The following is a 16,875-nucleotide window of genomic DNA, read 5'->3' as shown; positions in this document are numbered from 1 at the left end:
AAAAGCAAAATTTAGGGATTCCTTTTAAGTCCACTACCAGAATATCTCCTCTCGAGGAAAAGATGTGGAAAAAATAACACGTCTTCTCAATGTCAGATGGCTACTGTGATAGATTTCTTTGAATTCCAGGGGCCACATGGTGGTTCATAATTAGAATATTTGAGCAGTGACTTATCATGGTAGAGGTATTTGGCTATGGCTATGGTGACATTGAACCTATCCACTGAGTAAACTAAAAAGCTACTAGTTTTCAGTGGGGGCCAAAACAAAATAAGGTTCTGCAAAATATCCAGGCTGCTATGGAAACCGTACTGCTACTTGGTTCATATGATCAAGAAGAGTTGGGCCGAGCGTGGTGGCTCACGCCTGTAATCCCAGCACTTTGGGAGGCTGAGGCAGGTGAATCACCTGAGGTCAGGAGTTCAAGACCAGCCTGGGCAACATGGTGAAAACCCGTCTCCACTAAAAATACAAAAAACTAGCTGGGCGTAGTGGCAGGCACCTGTAATCCCAGCTACTCAGAAGGCTGATGCAGGAGAATCGCTTGAATCCAGAGCTGGAGGTTGCAATGAGCCGAGATCATGCCACTGCACTCCAGCCTGAGCAACAAGACCAAAAATCCGTCAAAAAAAAAAAAAAAAAAAAGAAAAAGAAAAAGAAAAAGAAGAAGAAAGAAGAAAAAGAAGAAGACTCAATTGTGCTTGACCATGTCAAAGGCAAATAGAGATGCTGTTTGGATCCTTTATCTGGCACCTATAGGTAAATCTCAGTGCTGACTCCTAGGATATTGAGACAAAGCCTTGTCATCCTCTGTAGATAACTACTCTTTTTATGTACAATAGTTCCTGGCCTGTTACTGGGCCTGTATAGAAAAATGGGCTCTTAACCATGGGCCACCAAGTTACCATACAACCTGAGCTTCCCATCATAAACTAAGTGTCATCTGATGACAAAATGAGAGATAGACATAGGGGTCAGAGAGGTGAACACACCACCTACACAATTCCATTGTAGGATATGGCTTAGATCTGGCCAAATTGATTTTGAACCCTTTTCTGAATTGAAATGCTTCACTTGAATTGAATTAAATGCTTCCTTGAATTGAGCTGTAGGCTTCCTGCTTCAGGGAAGAGCTTACCTCAATAAATTTGCACGGTGGCATGGAACGAACAAGCATGTGTGCTTCTTGTGGGCTACCAGTACTTCAAAGACATAATAGAAGAAAAACTTGAATCCTGTATGCTTAATTTTTTTACTCAAACTAATAAATTATATAAATAACTTAGTGAGAAGTCAAGGGTGGAGGAAGCTGAGAGAATACTGAAGTATTTAAAAATAACTACTTTCACATGGAAACGTGAAGAATTGGGAAATACATTTCCATGTAATAACTGTATTTTCCCAGAGACATTATGATGAGTCCCATGCTTTTGATTTTCTTTTCAGTGGTGTGGGTAACACTCTAAGAAAAAATAGCCCTGGCCATTTGTGATGATTAATACTGAGTGTGATCTTGATTGGATACAAATTATTGTTCCTTGTTGTGTCTGTGAGGGTGTTGCCAAAGGAGATTAACATTTGAGTCAGTGGGCTGGGAAAGGCAGACCCACCCTTAATCTGGGTAGGCACAATCTAACCAGCTGCCAGCATGGCTAGAATATAAGCAGGCAGGAAAATATGAAAAGAGAGACTGGCCTAGCCTCCCAGCCTACATCTTTCTCCTGTACTGGATGCTTCCTGTCCTGGAACACTGGAGTCCAAGTTCTTCAGTTTTGGAACTTGGACTTGCTCTCCTTGCTTCTTAGCCTGCAGATGGCCTATTGTGGGACCTTGTGATCATATGAGTTAATACTTAATAAACTCCTCTCTCTCTCTCTCTCTGTCTCTCTCTCTCTCTCTCTCTCTCTCTCTCTCTCTCTCTATATATATATATATATATATATATATATTTTCCATTAGTTCTGTCCCTCTAGAGAACCCTGACTAACACACAATTTTTCTGAAATATGCATGTGTGTGTGTTTGAAAAATAAAAGTAAAAACAGAAAGGTTATAAGATAGAGGCCTTTGGTACTATTTTCTCTCTATTAATGCCATTATGTCCCCTGAGAAACATAGAGTTACTAGAATATTGCTATGACTCAAAATGTTGGCCTCCATAGGCACCAACACCGGATCCAGTCTCCTGAGCATATGCTCTCAATATGCCAAATATTGTTGGTTAAAAGATAGTACCGAAGTGTCAAAAGTATCAAATTACTTATGCCAAAGTTGGGACTTTTTGAGATCAGTGCGTTTTATTTAGGTCTTTCATCAGTGTAATTTCATGAAAGGCACTCTCAAATTTCCCATAGCCTTTCAAACTCACATCCCCTCTCAGCTTTGAGTTTATTTCTGTTCCTCCCAGTAATTATAGCACCCCCCTCCACACATACATACCATCCACACTCCCATTACAAGACGCACACACATGCACGCATGGACACACACATTCAGGCTATCATTAAAAGTTCTATATCTCATTCTCTATTCAGAGTACTTCACCCCCTTGCTTTAACTGAAAATTTGATTTTTCTCTCCTTGTACAGTGTATTTTTCTGAATGCACTCTTGAATGAGTCTATTTATTATGTTCTATGAAGCCAAGAAAGGTGTTGATATTTTCTTATTCTCTCAGGGCTACTTACAAGTTATGAATCTGTTACATTTCTACTATTTTAAAGGCTTATCCCCGTTTGAGATAAACTGGCTACACAATTTTCTATTTTTTTCTCATATTTTCCTTTATTCCTGGAAACTCCCATTCATGCACTGAATTTTGAAAAATCTAGTTAACAGCCTTTATCTCCAGTCAATTACTGTTATATTCCTAGTCAATAACATCCATGAAGAAGACATATTTAATACGAAATCTCACAATTCATTGCATTACCTGATTTCAGTGAACCTCACTTTCTATTAAGTTTAGAATATCTAACCCAAGTTACACTTTGGATCTTCATATTTTTGGTGTATTTCTTAAATACTAAATTCCTATATCATAGTATGGTAAAGACCATGGTGCTCTGTCTCCTCAGGAACATCACATTAGTTTCATCACCTTCTAGGCCTGTTTTCTACTGACAGCTCTCAGCTGCAGTGCTCCCCAGAAATTTCCCTCAAGCCAAAAAATTTATGCAAGTACATTAGGCATCTCTTGCTGCATAAAAAATTACTCTGAAATTTAATCATTTACTGTTAATAACCCAAGACACTCAGGGTTAGAGGAACTTTATGAATTCCTCATAAAATTTTATGAATGCCACCTTAATGAATGTATCATCCAGGGTCTTCGGTCATATTAGTAATCCAGAGTTAAGCAAGCTCAACGATGTTCACTCTTCTACCTGAATACCTATGGGCTGAATTTGAATAATTTACAGTTATAAATATTTAGTTTAAAAAACAACATATATGAGTAAATTTTATGGTATGTAAACAATATCTCACTAAAGCTGATTTTATTATTATTATTATATTATTATTATTATTATTATACTTTAAGTTTTAGGGTACATGTGCACAATGTATAGGTTAGTTACATATGTATACATGTGCCATGCTGGTGTGCTACACCCATTAACTCGTCATTTAGCATTAGGTATATCTCCTAATGCTATCCCTCCCCCCTCCCCCCACCCCACAACAGTCCCCAGAGGGTGATGTTCCCCTTCCTGTGTCCATGTGTTCTCATTGTTCAATTCCCATCTATGAGTGAGAACATGTGGTGTTTGGTTTTTTGTCCTTGCGATAGTTTACTGAGAATGATGATTTCCAATTTCATCCATGTCCCTACAAACTACATGAACTCATCATTTTTTATGGCTGCATAGTATTCCATGGTGTATCTGTGCCACATTTTCTTAATCCAGTCTATTGTTCTTGGACATTTGGGTTGGTTCCAAGTCTTTGCTATTGTGAATAGTGCCACAATAAACATATGTGTGCATGTGTCTTTATAGCAGCATGATTTATAGTCCTTTGGGTATATACCCAGTAATGGGATGGCTGGGTCAAATGGTATTTCTAGTTCTAGATCTCTGAGGAATTACCATACGGACTTCCACAATGGTTGAACTAGTTTACAGTCCCACCAACAGTGTAAAAGTGTTCCTATTTCTCCATATCCTCTCCAGCACCTGTTGTTTCCTGACTTTTTAATGATTGCCATTCTAACTGGTGTGAGATGGTATATCATTGTGGTTTTGATTTGCATTTCTCTGATGGCCAGTGATGATGAGCATTTTTTCATGTGTCTTTTGGCTGCATAAATGTCTTCTTTTGAGAAGTGTCTGTTCATATCCTTCACCCACTTTTTGATGGGGTTGTTTGTTTTTTTCTTGAAAATTTGTTTGAGTTCATTGTAGATTCTGGATATTAGCCCTTTGTCAGATGAGTAGGTTGTGAAAATTTTCTCCCATTCTGTAGTTGCCTGTTCACTCTGATGGTAGTTTCTTTTGCTGTGCAGAAGCTCTTTAGTTTAATTAGATCCCATTTGTCAATTTTGGCTTTTGTTGCCATTGCTTTTGGTGTTTTAGACATGAAGTCCTTGCCCATGCCTATGTCCTGAATGGTAATGCCTAGGTTTTCTTCTAGGGTTTTTATGGTTTTAGGTCTAACGTTTAAGTCTTTAATCCATCTTGAATTAATTTTTGTATAAGGTGTAAGGAAGGGATACAGTTTCAGCTTTCTACATATGGCTAGCCAGTTTTCCCAGCACCATTTATTCAATAGGGAATCCTTTCCCCATTGCTTGTTTTTCTCAGGTTTGTCAAAGATCAGATAGTTGTAGATATGCGGCATTATTTCTGAGGGCTCTGTTCTGTTCCATTGATTTATATCTCTGTTTTGGTACCAGTACCATGCTGTTTTGGTTACTGTAGCCTTGTAGTATAGTTTGAAGTCAGGTAGCATGATGCCTCCAGCTTTGTTCTTTTGGCTTAGGATTGACTTGGCCATGCGGGCTCTTTTTTGGTTCCATATGAACTTTAAAGTAGTTTTTTCCAATTCTGTGAAGAAAGATATTGGTAGCTTGATGGGGATGGCATTGAATCTATAAATTACCTTGGGCAGTATGGCCATTCACATGATACTGATTCTTCCTACCCATGAGCATGGAAGAAAAACAAAAATTAAATTTGTTGGCTTAAAACAATACACATTTCTTATCTTTTGAGATAGAAATCTAGACAATGCTTAGTTTATTCCTTTGCTTCATGATCTCTCCAAAGCATCAATCAAAATGGTAGTCAAGGATGAGATCTCATCAAAAGGCTTGACCAGGGAGGAATTTACTTTTAGTTCACTTACGTAAGTTTTTCTCAATTGATATTATAAACCTTTCTGTGGTGCTCCTGGCATGCGTCCTTCACCCTTCCAGCATATGTCCTTAACTTCTATTTCAATGAAAACAAATGCCATCAGATGTAATCTACCTCAGTCTTCTCATGCGCAGTTGCTAAAGTTTCATGCATCCCTCTTCAATGTTACCCCACCTTTTATTCTAGTCTTAGAAGATAAACTTTCCTTATTCTTGTCTAGAGCTAATTGTTCCATCTGTATCCTTTTGGATATATTCTCCCAAATTCCTAGGCTTATCTCCATCAAGTAACTCTCCTTTCACCCCCACAGTCAACATCTCTTCCTCTGGTAGTTTTGCAGCATTAAATTTATATAACTGTCTCCAATCCCGTAATCACCTCTATTAACTCTGTTTCTATCAAGTACTTCTAAATATCATATTTAGCTATCTCTTCTCATTTTAACAAATTTTATTCTTATCATTTCTAATTTCTAATTATCATAATCAATTCCAAGTTGTTTTTACCTCCATCACTCTATTTACTAAAGTCATAAATAAGTCCTGGTTACATCAAATAGTTACTTTCAACCTATTATTGTATTGGATTTTTTTCTCTATTTGGCTCTGTCAATCAATCACTAACTGTTGAAACTCTCTCTTCTCTCTGTTCACATGACATCAACTTTCCTGGATACCCTTCTTTCTTACAAGTTCTCCTCAGCCACTTTCATAGGCATAACTCCCTTAAATAGTATTTCTTAAGTGTAGTTATTCCTGAAAAGTTTCCAGAAGTCAAATGGAAACATCTCCTAATGTCTAAAGTTGGAATAATTTGAGCTAAAAAATAGCACTAGTGTTGGTTGTAATCAAAGATTAAAATAAATATCTTTAAAATCATAGTGTAAATAAGCAATCAACAAATAAAGCAAACCTTCCTTACAGAACATTACAAATAGTTCATGTAAAATTAATGAGATAATTAGAAAGTGTCATTAAAACACCACAATAATATTTGCTGCAGCCAACATACATTGATGAATAATAAAAATTAGTGGGTAAAACTTTAAGGAGAAATAAGATATGTGCATAACCTCAAAGTATCCCTCTCAAAATAATTACTAGTTACTGTGGTGGTTTTAACATATGTCCACACATTCTTTGATTCTCTTCCTTCCAGGAGGTAAGCTGGACTTCCCTTCTTTTGAGTGTGGATTAACTTAATTACTTACTTCCAAAGAATAGCATATGGGAAGGAAAACATAGTTTTACCGTGAAGAAATTTAACAGATATCAGCTTAAATGATCAAGGTTAGCATCACTGGTGACAAATTATGTTAATATCACATAATCTCTGATAATACATAATGAGAAGGCACTTCATCTCTGTGGTCCTTTTCTCCGAAACCCACAAGCCCAATGTAATTATGAGAAAGCATCAGTCGAACTCAAACCGAGAAACACTCCAAAATTCACTTTTCAAGTATCAGGAACATAATAAGGAAAAATACACAAACTGTCACAGAACAAAGGAGCTTAAGTAAACATGATAAAGCAATGTGGTAGGTATCCTAGATTGAATCTTGCAGCAGCAAAAAGACAATGGTAAAAACAGCCAAGTGAAATCCATATCAAGCCAATAGTTTTATCATCAGGATTATACCAATGTTAATTTATCTATTTTGATAAATGTATCATAATTATGCAATTTTTTTAAAAAAGAGTAATTATTCCCCAATGATTCATCTTCTACTTAACAACTCTTATCATTCTACATGTTCTTGGGCAACATAATTCAACAAGATGATCTCAAATACCATTTATATGCTAATAACCCCCAAATATCTATTATCATTCCAGAACTTTTGCCTGGACTTCAAATCTAATAAAATTTCTTTAATAAAGAAGTAAGCAAATAAATGAATAAATATAAGGATAAATATATTTATACGAATAAATATAATCTTCAAAGGCTCAACTGAAATGTTTTTAAGAAAAATTAAGAGCAGTAGCGTTTTGTAGCAAAAAGAAGTCAGGATTAGGAGCAAGAAACTAGGGTTTTGTCTTACATATCCACTCTTATCCTTGTTAGTTGAATAAACTGTATCAAATATATAATCTTATGTTTTCTTATTTCAAAAATAATAATGATAATGTAATCTAACATAAAATTTTATAAAAAATAAGTCAATTTATTTAAAAGCACTCTGTAAAGTGATAAGTTCTATGTAAATTTTGCCTACTATCCTTATCAGTCTACAGTTGGCTCCAATTAAGTCATGAAGTAGCCTATTTCACTTTAAAATTTTGGCCCACCAAGTTTTATTAAAGCCAGTCATGTTTATTTGGTAATTATTGCTGTATAGGACTAATTGCAGACACAAGTGGTTAACAGCATCTGCTAGGATATTTGATGGCAAAATTACCCAGGTGTACCTTGTTTTGAAGGTACAATTAGCTGCCTATGAAACTAATTGAGGACATAAAAATGGGGAAAAATTGGGCTTGGTTAAGGTCTCAAAGCCTTCATTTGAATCTCCTGTCCATTGGAGAATAGTCTTCAATGGGTACTCTTCATGATTCTACACATTACTTAGTAAGAACATAGTAGCTGCTGTTCTTCGAAGATAGTAAATGTCTTTAAAGAAACTTCAAGGAGCTTCAATGCTCAGAAGCTCCAGTCACTAGGTGTTAGAAATATCTTGGATCAACAGTGCCTCAGAAAGCTTTCCTTAGTTTTTTCAAAAATCTCAACATAATCACTAGACATAGAATATAAATAAAAGTTCAATCAAAGTAAAAAAATAAAACTTCAATCTTGGTTCCAGTACCTCTTAGTTGGGTAATCTTTGAACAATTAACTTCCTCCTGTGTAAAATGTAATCATGAGACTAAGCTTGCTTAATTGGTATGAAAATGAGACAATACATTTAAAAAACTTTTTTAAAATACCACTGTTTGAGTGGGTTATTGTTATAAACTGTCCGTATGTAGGACCTTTTCTATCTTGAGGTATTTTATTTTAGGCATGTCCCCTAAAGAGACAGTTTTCTTATTGACATCCAGAAAATGACCATAGGAGAGACCCATTTCATTTCCAGAATTCCAGTTATGAAATAATATTAGCCCTGTGCCTAAAATAAATTAAAAAGGTGATGTCAAATCCACATAATCTAGCACCTCACAGCATTAAAAACCCTGTTCATACCCCAGAACATCATGCTGATTCTTCTGTATATTAGGCATTCCATAGAAAACAAACCTCTGAATTTTCACCCTATAATAGGCAGATAGGCCTATCATGTGCTTCAAGTGTTTTCAGTGCTGGAAGAGACCTTATATATCATGCTATTTTGTACTCATTTTCCGGATAGAAAAACTGAAGCCGAGAAAAGTTGAATGGCTTTCTCAAGGTCAAATTTTATCTCCGTGTTGCAACCAAGATGCATATTCCTTGACTTCCTGCCAGAAGCACTTTCAACACAATTAAGATATGCTCAGTGTGTTAAAATGTTTTAATCTAGGACTTTTGCCTCTAGAAAATAAAACATGTTTACTATTATAGTTTAGTTCTAGGATGTATTATAGCTCTGCTGATGGTTGTAACTATCGCTCCCAGCAAATAATCTTCTTGGATAATTTGGAAGTGATATAACTTATAGACAAGAAGAGGAATATAGAAGTATTTTATAAGTTGTAAAACCTTATGGATCCTACTACTGCTACTACTACTAAAATAATAATAACTAAACATTTTTTGAGCACCTTTATGTCTAAGTCACTGAGAAAACTCATTTTTTAAATTATATTTTAAGTTCTGGGGTACATGTGCAGAACGTGCAGAATTGTTACACCGGTATACACGTGCCATGGTGGTTTGCTGCACTCATCAACCCGTCATCTACATTAGGTGTTTCTGCTAATGCTATCTCTCCTATGGAATACTATCCTGCATGGTATTCCATGGTATATATGTGCCACATTTTCCTTATCCAGTCTATCATTGATGGACATTTGGGTTGGTTCCAAGTCTTTGCTATTGTGAACAGTGCTGCAGTAAACAAATGTGTGCATGTGTCTTTATAGTAGAATGATTTATAATCCTTTGGGTATATACCCAGTAATGGGATTGCTGGATCAAATGGTATTTCTAGTTCTAGATCCTTGAGGAATCGCCACACTGTCTTCCATAATGGTTGAACTAATTTACACTCCCACCAACAGTGTAAAAGCGTTCATATTTCTCCACATCCTCTCCAGCATCTGTTGTTTCCTGACTTTATAATGATCGCCATTCTGTCATGAGATGGTATCTCATTGTGGTTTTGATTTGCATTTCTCTAATGACAAGTGATGAGCTTTCTTTCATGTTTGTTGGCTGCATAAATGACTTCTTATGAGAAGTGTCTGTTCATATCCTTCTTTTTTTTTTCTTTTTTTTTTTTTTTTTTTGAGATGGAGTCTTGCTCTGTCACCCAGACTGGAGTGCAGTCACGTGATCTCTGCTCACTGCAAGCTCCGCCTTCCAGGTTCACACCATTCTCCTGCCTCAGCCTCCCAAGTACCTGGGACTACAGGAGCCCACCACCACTCCCAGCTAATTTTTTGTATTTTTAGTAGAGATGGGGTTTCACCATGTTAGCCAGTATGGTCTTGATTTCCTGACCTTATGATCTGCCCGCCATGGCCTCCCAAAGTGTTGGGATTACAGGCGTGAGTCACGGTGCCTGGCCCCTTCACCCACTTTTTGATGGGGTTGTTTTTTTTCTTGTAAATTTGTTTAAGTTCTTTGTAGATTGTGGATATTAGCCCTTTGTCAGATGGATAGATTGCAAAAATTTTCTCCCATTCCGTAGGTTGCCTGTTCACTCCGATGATAGTTTCTTTTGCTGTGCAGAAGCTCTTTAGTTTAATTAGATCCCATTTGTCTATTTTGGCTTTTGTTGCCACTGTTTTTGATATTTTAGTCATGAAGTCTTTGCCCATGCCTATGTCCTGAATGGCATTGCTTAGGTTTTCTTCTAGGGTTTTTATGGTTTTAGTTCTTACGTTTAAGTCTTTAATCTGTCTTGAGTTAATTTTTGTTTAAGGTGTAAGGAAGAGATCCAGTTTCAGCTTTCTGCATGTGGCTAGCCAGTTTTCCCAGCACCATTTATTAAATAGGGAATCATTTCCCCATTGCTTGTTTTTCTCAGGTTTGTCAAAGATCATATATTTGTAGATGTGTGGGATTATTTCTGAGGCCTCTCTTCTGTTTGATTGGTCTATCTGTTTTGGTACCAGTACCATGCTGTTTTGGTTATTGTAGCCTTGTAGTATAGTTTGAAGTCAGGTAGCATGATGCATCTGGCTTTGCTCTTTTACCTTAGGATTGTCTTGGCTATGCGGGCTCTTTTTTCGTTCTATATGAAATTTAAAGTAGTTTTTTCCAATTCTGTGAAGAAAGTCAATGGTAGCTTGATGGGGATAACATTAAATCTGTAAATTACTTTGGGTAGTATGGCCATTTTCATGATATTGATTCTTCCTATTCATGGGCATGGAATGTTTTTCCATTTGTTTCTGTCCTCTCTTATTTCCTTGATAAATGGTTTGTAGTTCTCCTTGAAGAGGTCCTTCATATCCCTTGTAAGTTGTATTCCTATGTATTTTATTCTCTTAGTTGCAATTGTGAATGGGAGTTCAACTCATGATTTGGCTCTCTGTTGGTCTGTTATTGGTGTATAGGAATGCTTGTGATTTTTGCACATTGACTTTTTTATCCTGAGACTTTGCTGAAGTTGCTTACCAGCTTAAGGAGATTTTAGGCTGAGATGATGAGGTTTTCTAAATATACAATCATGTCATCTGCAAACAGAGACAGTTTGACTTCCTCTTTTCCTATTTGAATACCCTTTATTTCTTTCTCTTGCCAGATTGCTCTGGCCAGAACTTCCAATACTATGTTGAATAGGACAAAGATTTCATGATATAGACACCAAAAGCAATTGCACCAAAAGCAAAAATTAACAGGGATCTGGTTAAACTAAAGAGCTTCTGCACAGCAAATGGAACCATAAACAGACTAAACAGACAACTTACAGAATCGAAGAAAGTTTTTCAAATTGTGTATCTGACCAAGGTTTAATATTCAGCATCTATGAGAAACTTAAACAAATTTACAATTAAAAAACCCCATTAAAATGTGGACAAAGGTTATGAACAGACACTTCTTAAAAGAAGACATACATGAAGCCAACAATCATATGGAAAAAAGCTCAACATCACTGTTCGTTAGAGAAATGCAAATCAAAATGACAATGAGATACCATTTCACACCAGTCCGAATGGCTATTGTTAATAAGTCAAAATAACAGATATTGGTGAGGGTGCAGAGAAAAAAGAAGGTGTTTACACTGTTGGTGGAAGTGTAAATTAGTTCAAGCATTGTGGAAGACAGTGTGGAGATTCCTCAAAAATCTGGAGACAGAAATACCATTTGACTCAGCAATCCCATTACTGGGTATGTACTCAAAGGAATATAAATTGTTCTATTATAAAGTCATATGCATACATATGTTCACTGCAGCACTATTCACAATAGCAAAGACAAATAATCAACCTAAATGTCCATCAGTGATAGACTGGATAAAGAAAATGTGGTACATATAAACCATGGAATACTCTGCAGCAATAAAAAAGGAACAGGATTATATTCTTGGTAGGGACATGGATGAAGCTGGAGGCCATTATCCTCAGCAAAATAACACAGGGACAGAAAATCAAATAAAACATGTTCTCACTTATAAGTGGGAGCTAAATGATGAGAACATATGGACACATAGAGGGGAACAATGCAAACTGGCACCTATTGGAGAGTGGAGGGTGGGAGGAGTGAGAGGATCAGAAAAAAATAACTAATTGATACTACACCTGGTTAGTGAAATAATCTGTACAACAACCCCCCATAACTCACGTTTACCTATGTAACAAAACTTCACATCCTGTACACGTACCCCTGAACTTAAAAGTTAAAAAACAATTAACCATAGGCAAGATGAAGACACTTACTCAAAGAAATGATCTGGCACAGAAAATAAATCTAGATCTGGATTTTGAAACTTATCTGATCTGACGAGCATTTACCCTATTGTTGATGTATCCTAGGGAGTTCCAGTTTTCCAGGAGAAGAGCCTTGGTGGCCCGCACAACAGTAGGGGGCTCAGACAAGTGGGTATTTACCAACTAGTGCAGAAGAATTTCCAATTTTATCAGCCATTGATAGAATTATACGCATGAATATTAGCTGAATATTATCCCTTAAAGATGCCATGAGTCAGGTTTTTTCTTTCCATGATGAGAATCAAGGCTGAGAATATAAAGAAGAGTGACTTAGAAGTAGAACGGAAAAACAAACTTAGAGCTTTTCTTGGGGATAGGGCTGAAAAAAGATGAGGCACTAGAATAAAAAAGATTAGATATGACAAAGAGCCCCAGAAAGGATAAATATAGGAAGCAGAGACAAATATTTTATTTCAAAATGTTGCCAGGGGCAGGTCTTGCTTACCTCTTTTCTTCTTCTCAGAAGTTTCATAGCACTACACCTTAAAAAGTGAAAAAGAGAGAGGGAAAGACATGGTGGCAATAGCATAAGACTCTCTAAAAATTCATTCTTTAACAATCCTTCTCAGGTCTATCACAATTTGTCAAGGAAGGGAAGGAAGAATATTCCTCTTTCCCAGTTTTCTCTCTAATTTTTTAAGGAAGTCATGCTGAGTAGTATAGGGCATTGCTCCTTCTCATCCTTTGTAGAAAGTGACATAATATTTTAAAAACATATTTTGTATTCTTAGTTGGGAAATAATTCAGAAATCTTTAGTTCAAAATCTTCCTTTGACAGATGAGTAGGCTGTGCCAGCAAGAAAGGGAAGTATCTAAGTCACACAACTGGTAATTGGCAGAACCCAGACTGGAACCCAGGTGTCTTGAAACCTAGTCTAATTTGCTTCCTTACTACCCCAGGTAGCTTCTCTCTGGATCAAATTTTCACAGCTGTCAGCTGCAATTTACTAACAGTTATTCCTATTATCAAGGTTATTTATGGAAGTGAATTACATTCTTTTTGTCCAGTAGCCCAATTTTATGAGTTTTAAGGCATTTTTTGTGGATACGTTTCTGACACTAAGGCAATTTGTGAGTTGACCTCCAATATGCTAAACCAATTCCATAGTCCTGTAAGAAAACTTTTGAATGATTGGTGCCCATTTTAAAATACTAAGGCAGCATGCAATTGTAGCCTGGAATGTAAATGTAATTGATGGTTTTCATCATTTATAAAAACATACCTTCACTTCAGATAGTGAACCATAAAGTAGAAGACCATGAAGAAATAGAGTCCTGGCAAATGAGAAATAAACAGATGCCACAATTTATAGTGTTACTAATGGATACCCTCTGTTAACACTGCAATAGCCACCAAATCTATACCATGGGGGATACATTTTACTTTTGTCTGTTATCTGTCAGAATTTTACCAATTTCAGCATTTATAATGTCTATGAATATTTGCTGCACTACTTTGAGTATCATAGTAATCACGTTTTATGTATTTCATCACTCAACTCATTATTTAACAGTTTATTTGAAGTTAGAATCATTGTCACAACAATTTTTCACATTAAACACACATCCCAAAACTAAGTCAATAATGACCCAGACTAAATTACTTATCTCAAATTAACCACTCACTCTGGAGTACTTTATTTAGCTATAATAATAGCAATAATTTGCATATTTATAATGTATTAAAATTATAAAAATTGTGTTTTATGTGCATATCCCCAACATATTGTTTTTTAAATAAAAACATATTGAGCTATAATTTAAATATCATAATATTCACCCTTATAAAGTATACAATTGAGTCAAATTTAGTATATTCAAACAGCTGTGCAATCATCACCACTATCTAATTCCAGAACATCTTCACCACCCCAAAAAGAAATTCCTTAGCCTTTAGCAATCATTCCTTATCTGACCCTCCCCACAGCTCTTAGTAATCAATAATCTACTTTCTGACTCTATGGCTTTACCTGTTCTGAACATTTCATATACAGCCATCCCTCGGTATCTGTAGGGGATTGCTTTCAGGATCTACTGAAGATACTAAAATCTGTGGATAATTTAGTCCTTTATATAAAATGTTATAGTGTTTGCATATAATCTATGCACATCCTCCCATATACTTTAAATAATCTCTAGATTACTCATAATACCTAATACAGTGTAAGTGTTGTATAAACAGTTGTTATATTTTACTGTTTATGGAATAATGAGAAACAAAGGTCTATATGTGTTCAGAATGAATAAGACCATCGTAGCCCTAACTACAGTTTCAATCCATGCTTAGTTGAATTAACAGATGGCAGAATCCACAGATATGCAGGGCCAACTATAAATGGGAACACAGAGTATGTGATGTTTTGCTTTTAGCTTCTTTCAACCAGTGAGGCTTCAAGGCTCATCCATGTTGTAGTATGTATCACTTTATTACTTTTTAGTACCAAATAATATTCCATTGTATGGATATATTACATTTTGTTTTTGTCATCTTTTTAAGGACATTTGGGTTGGTTCCACTTTTTGGCTATTCTGAATGATAACTTTGCTATGAACATTTATGTGTAAGTTTTTTTATGATCATATGTTTTTATTTCTCTTAGGTATATACTTAAAGGGGAATTGTTTTGCTATATGGCAATTCTGAAGTTAAACATTCTATGAAACTGCCATAATGTTTTTAAAAAAGGCTGCAGCATTTTATATTCCCACTAGTAATGTATAATGATTCCTGTTTCTCCACATCCTTGTCAATAGTTGTTATTGTAACAATTGTATATGTAACATGTATTTCAGACATTATTCATTCATACATAAATAATATAACATAAAATATAGCTATTATAGTCAGGTGTGAAGTAGTAATTCATTGTGGTTTTGATTTGTCTGACTCTAAAGTGATGTTGAATATCTTTAAATTCATCGATTTTTAATTGCCTTATATGTAATTTTGTTTTTGAGTTTTAAAGGTTCTTTCTAAATTTTGGATAACAGACATGTATCAGATAAGTGATTTGCATGTCATGATGATTTTGAAGAATGATTTTTTTTTTTGAGATGGAGTTTCGCCCTTGTTGCCCAGTCTGGAGTGCAGTGGCGTGATTTCGGCTCACCACAACCTCTGCCTCCTGGGTTCAAGTGATTCTCCTGCCTCAGCCTCCTGAGTAGCTGGGATTACATGCATGTGCCACCACACCCGGCTAATTTTGTATTTTTAGTAGAGACGGGGTTTCTCCATGTTGGTCAGGCCGGTCTTGAACTTCCAACCTCAGATGATCCACCCACCTCGGCCTCACAAAGTCCTAGGATTATAGACATGAGCCACCGCACCCAGCCAAATAATAATATTTTTAAAATTTTGATGAAGTACAATTTATCAATTTTTATTTATTTTATACTTTTGGAGTCATATTTAAGAACTATTGCCTTATCCAAAATTAACATCTATATATTCTTTTAAGACTTTTAAAATTTTGGCCCTTACATTCAGGTCTATTATCTATTTTGGGTTAATTTTTGTATATGACGTAAGGAAAAGGCTCAATTTCATTCTTATGCCTGTGAAAATACAGTTTTTTTCTAGCACCATGTATTGAAGAAAACATTTCCCCCATCGAATTGTCTTGGCACCACTCTTGAAAATCAATTGACCATGTGCAGATACCCTAAAACTTAAAGTTTAATAAAAAAAAGAAAGAAAGAAGAAAGAAAGAAAATCAATTGACCATAAATGTTAGGGTTATTTCTAGATTCTCAAATCTAATCCATTAATTTATATTTTCTACCACTATGCCTGTAACACAATCTTTCTTTAGTAGTAAATTTTGAGGTTAATAAGTGGGGGTCTTTCCACTTTGTTCTTATTTTCAAGATTGTTTTGCTTACTCTGGATCCCTTGCACTTTCATATAAATTTTATGATTAACCATATCTATAAATAAATTAACCATATTTATAAATAAATAAATAATTTGAGCATCTACGAAAAAAGAGATTGTCTTGTTAATTTCTGCAAAAAAAGACAAAAGGAATTGTGATATTAACTGCATTGAATCTGAAAGTCAATTGGGAAAATATTGTTTATCTTAACAGTATCTAACAGTATTACATCTTCCATTCTATGAACATAGAGCATCTTTCCACACATTTAGCTATTCTTTAATTTTTTCCAGCAATGTTTTTCTTTCACTTTTAGAATATAACTTTAACATTTATTTTTTAACTATGCCTTTTTGATGCTATTGTAAATAGAATCGTATTCTTAATTTTAATTTTGAATTATTTGTTGCTATTGTATAGAAATACAATTCATTTCTGTATACTGATAATGTACTCTATAAATTTCCTAAATTTATTAATTTTAGTTGTATGTGTGTATTTACTGGGTTTTTCTATATACAAGTTGGTGTTATCAGCAAGTAGAAATACCTTGGCTTCTTTC

This window comes from Gorilla gorilla, chromosome X (assembly GCF_029281585.2).
Source record: "Gorilla gorilla gorilla isolate KB3781 chromosome X, NHGRI_mGorGor1-v2.1_pri, whole genome shotgun sequence".
Classification (NCBI taxonomy): Eukaryota; Metazoa; Chordata; class Mammalia; order Primates; family Hominidae; genus Gorilla; species Gorilla gorilla.
This window is presented reverse-complemented; position numbering follows the sequence as displayed.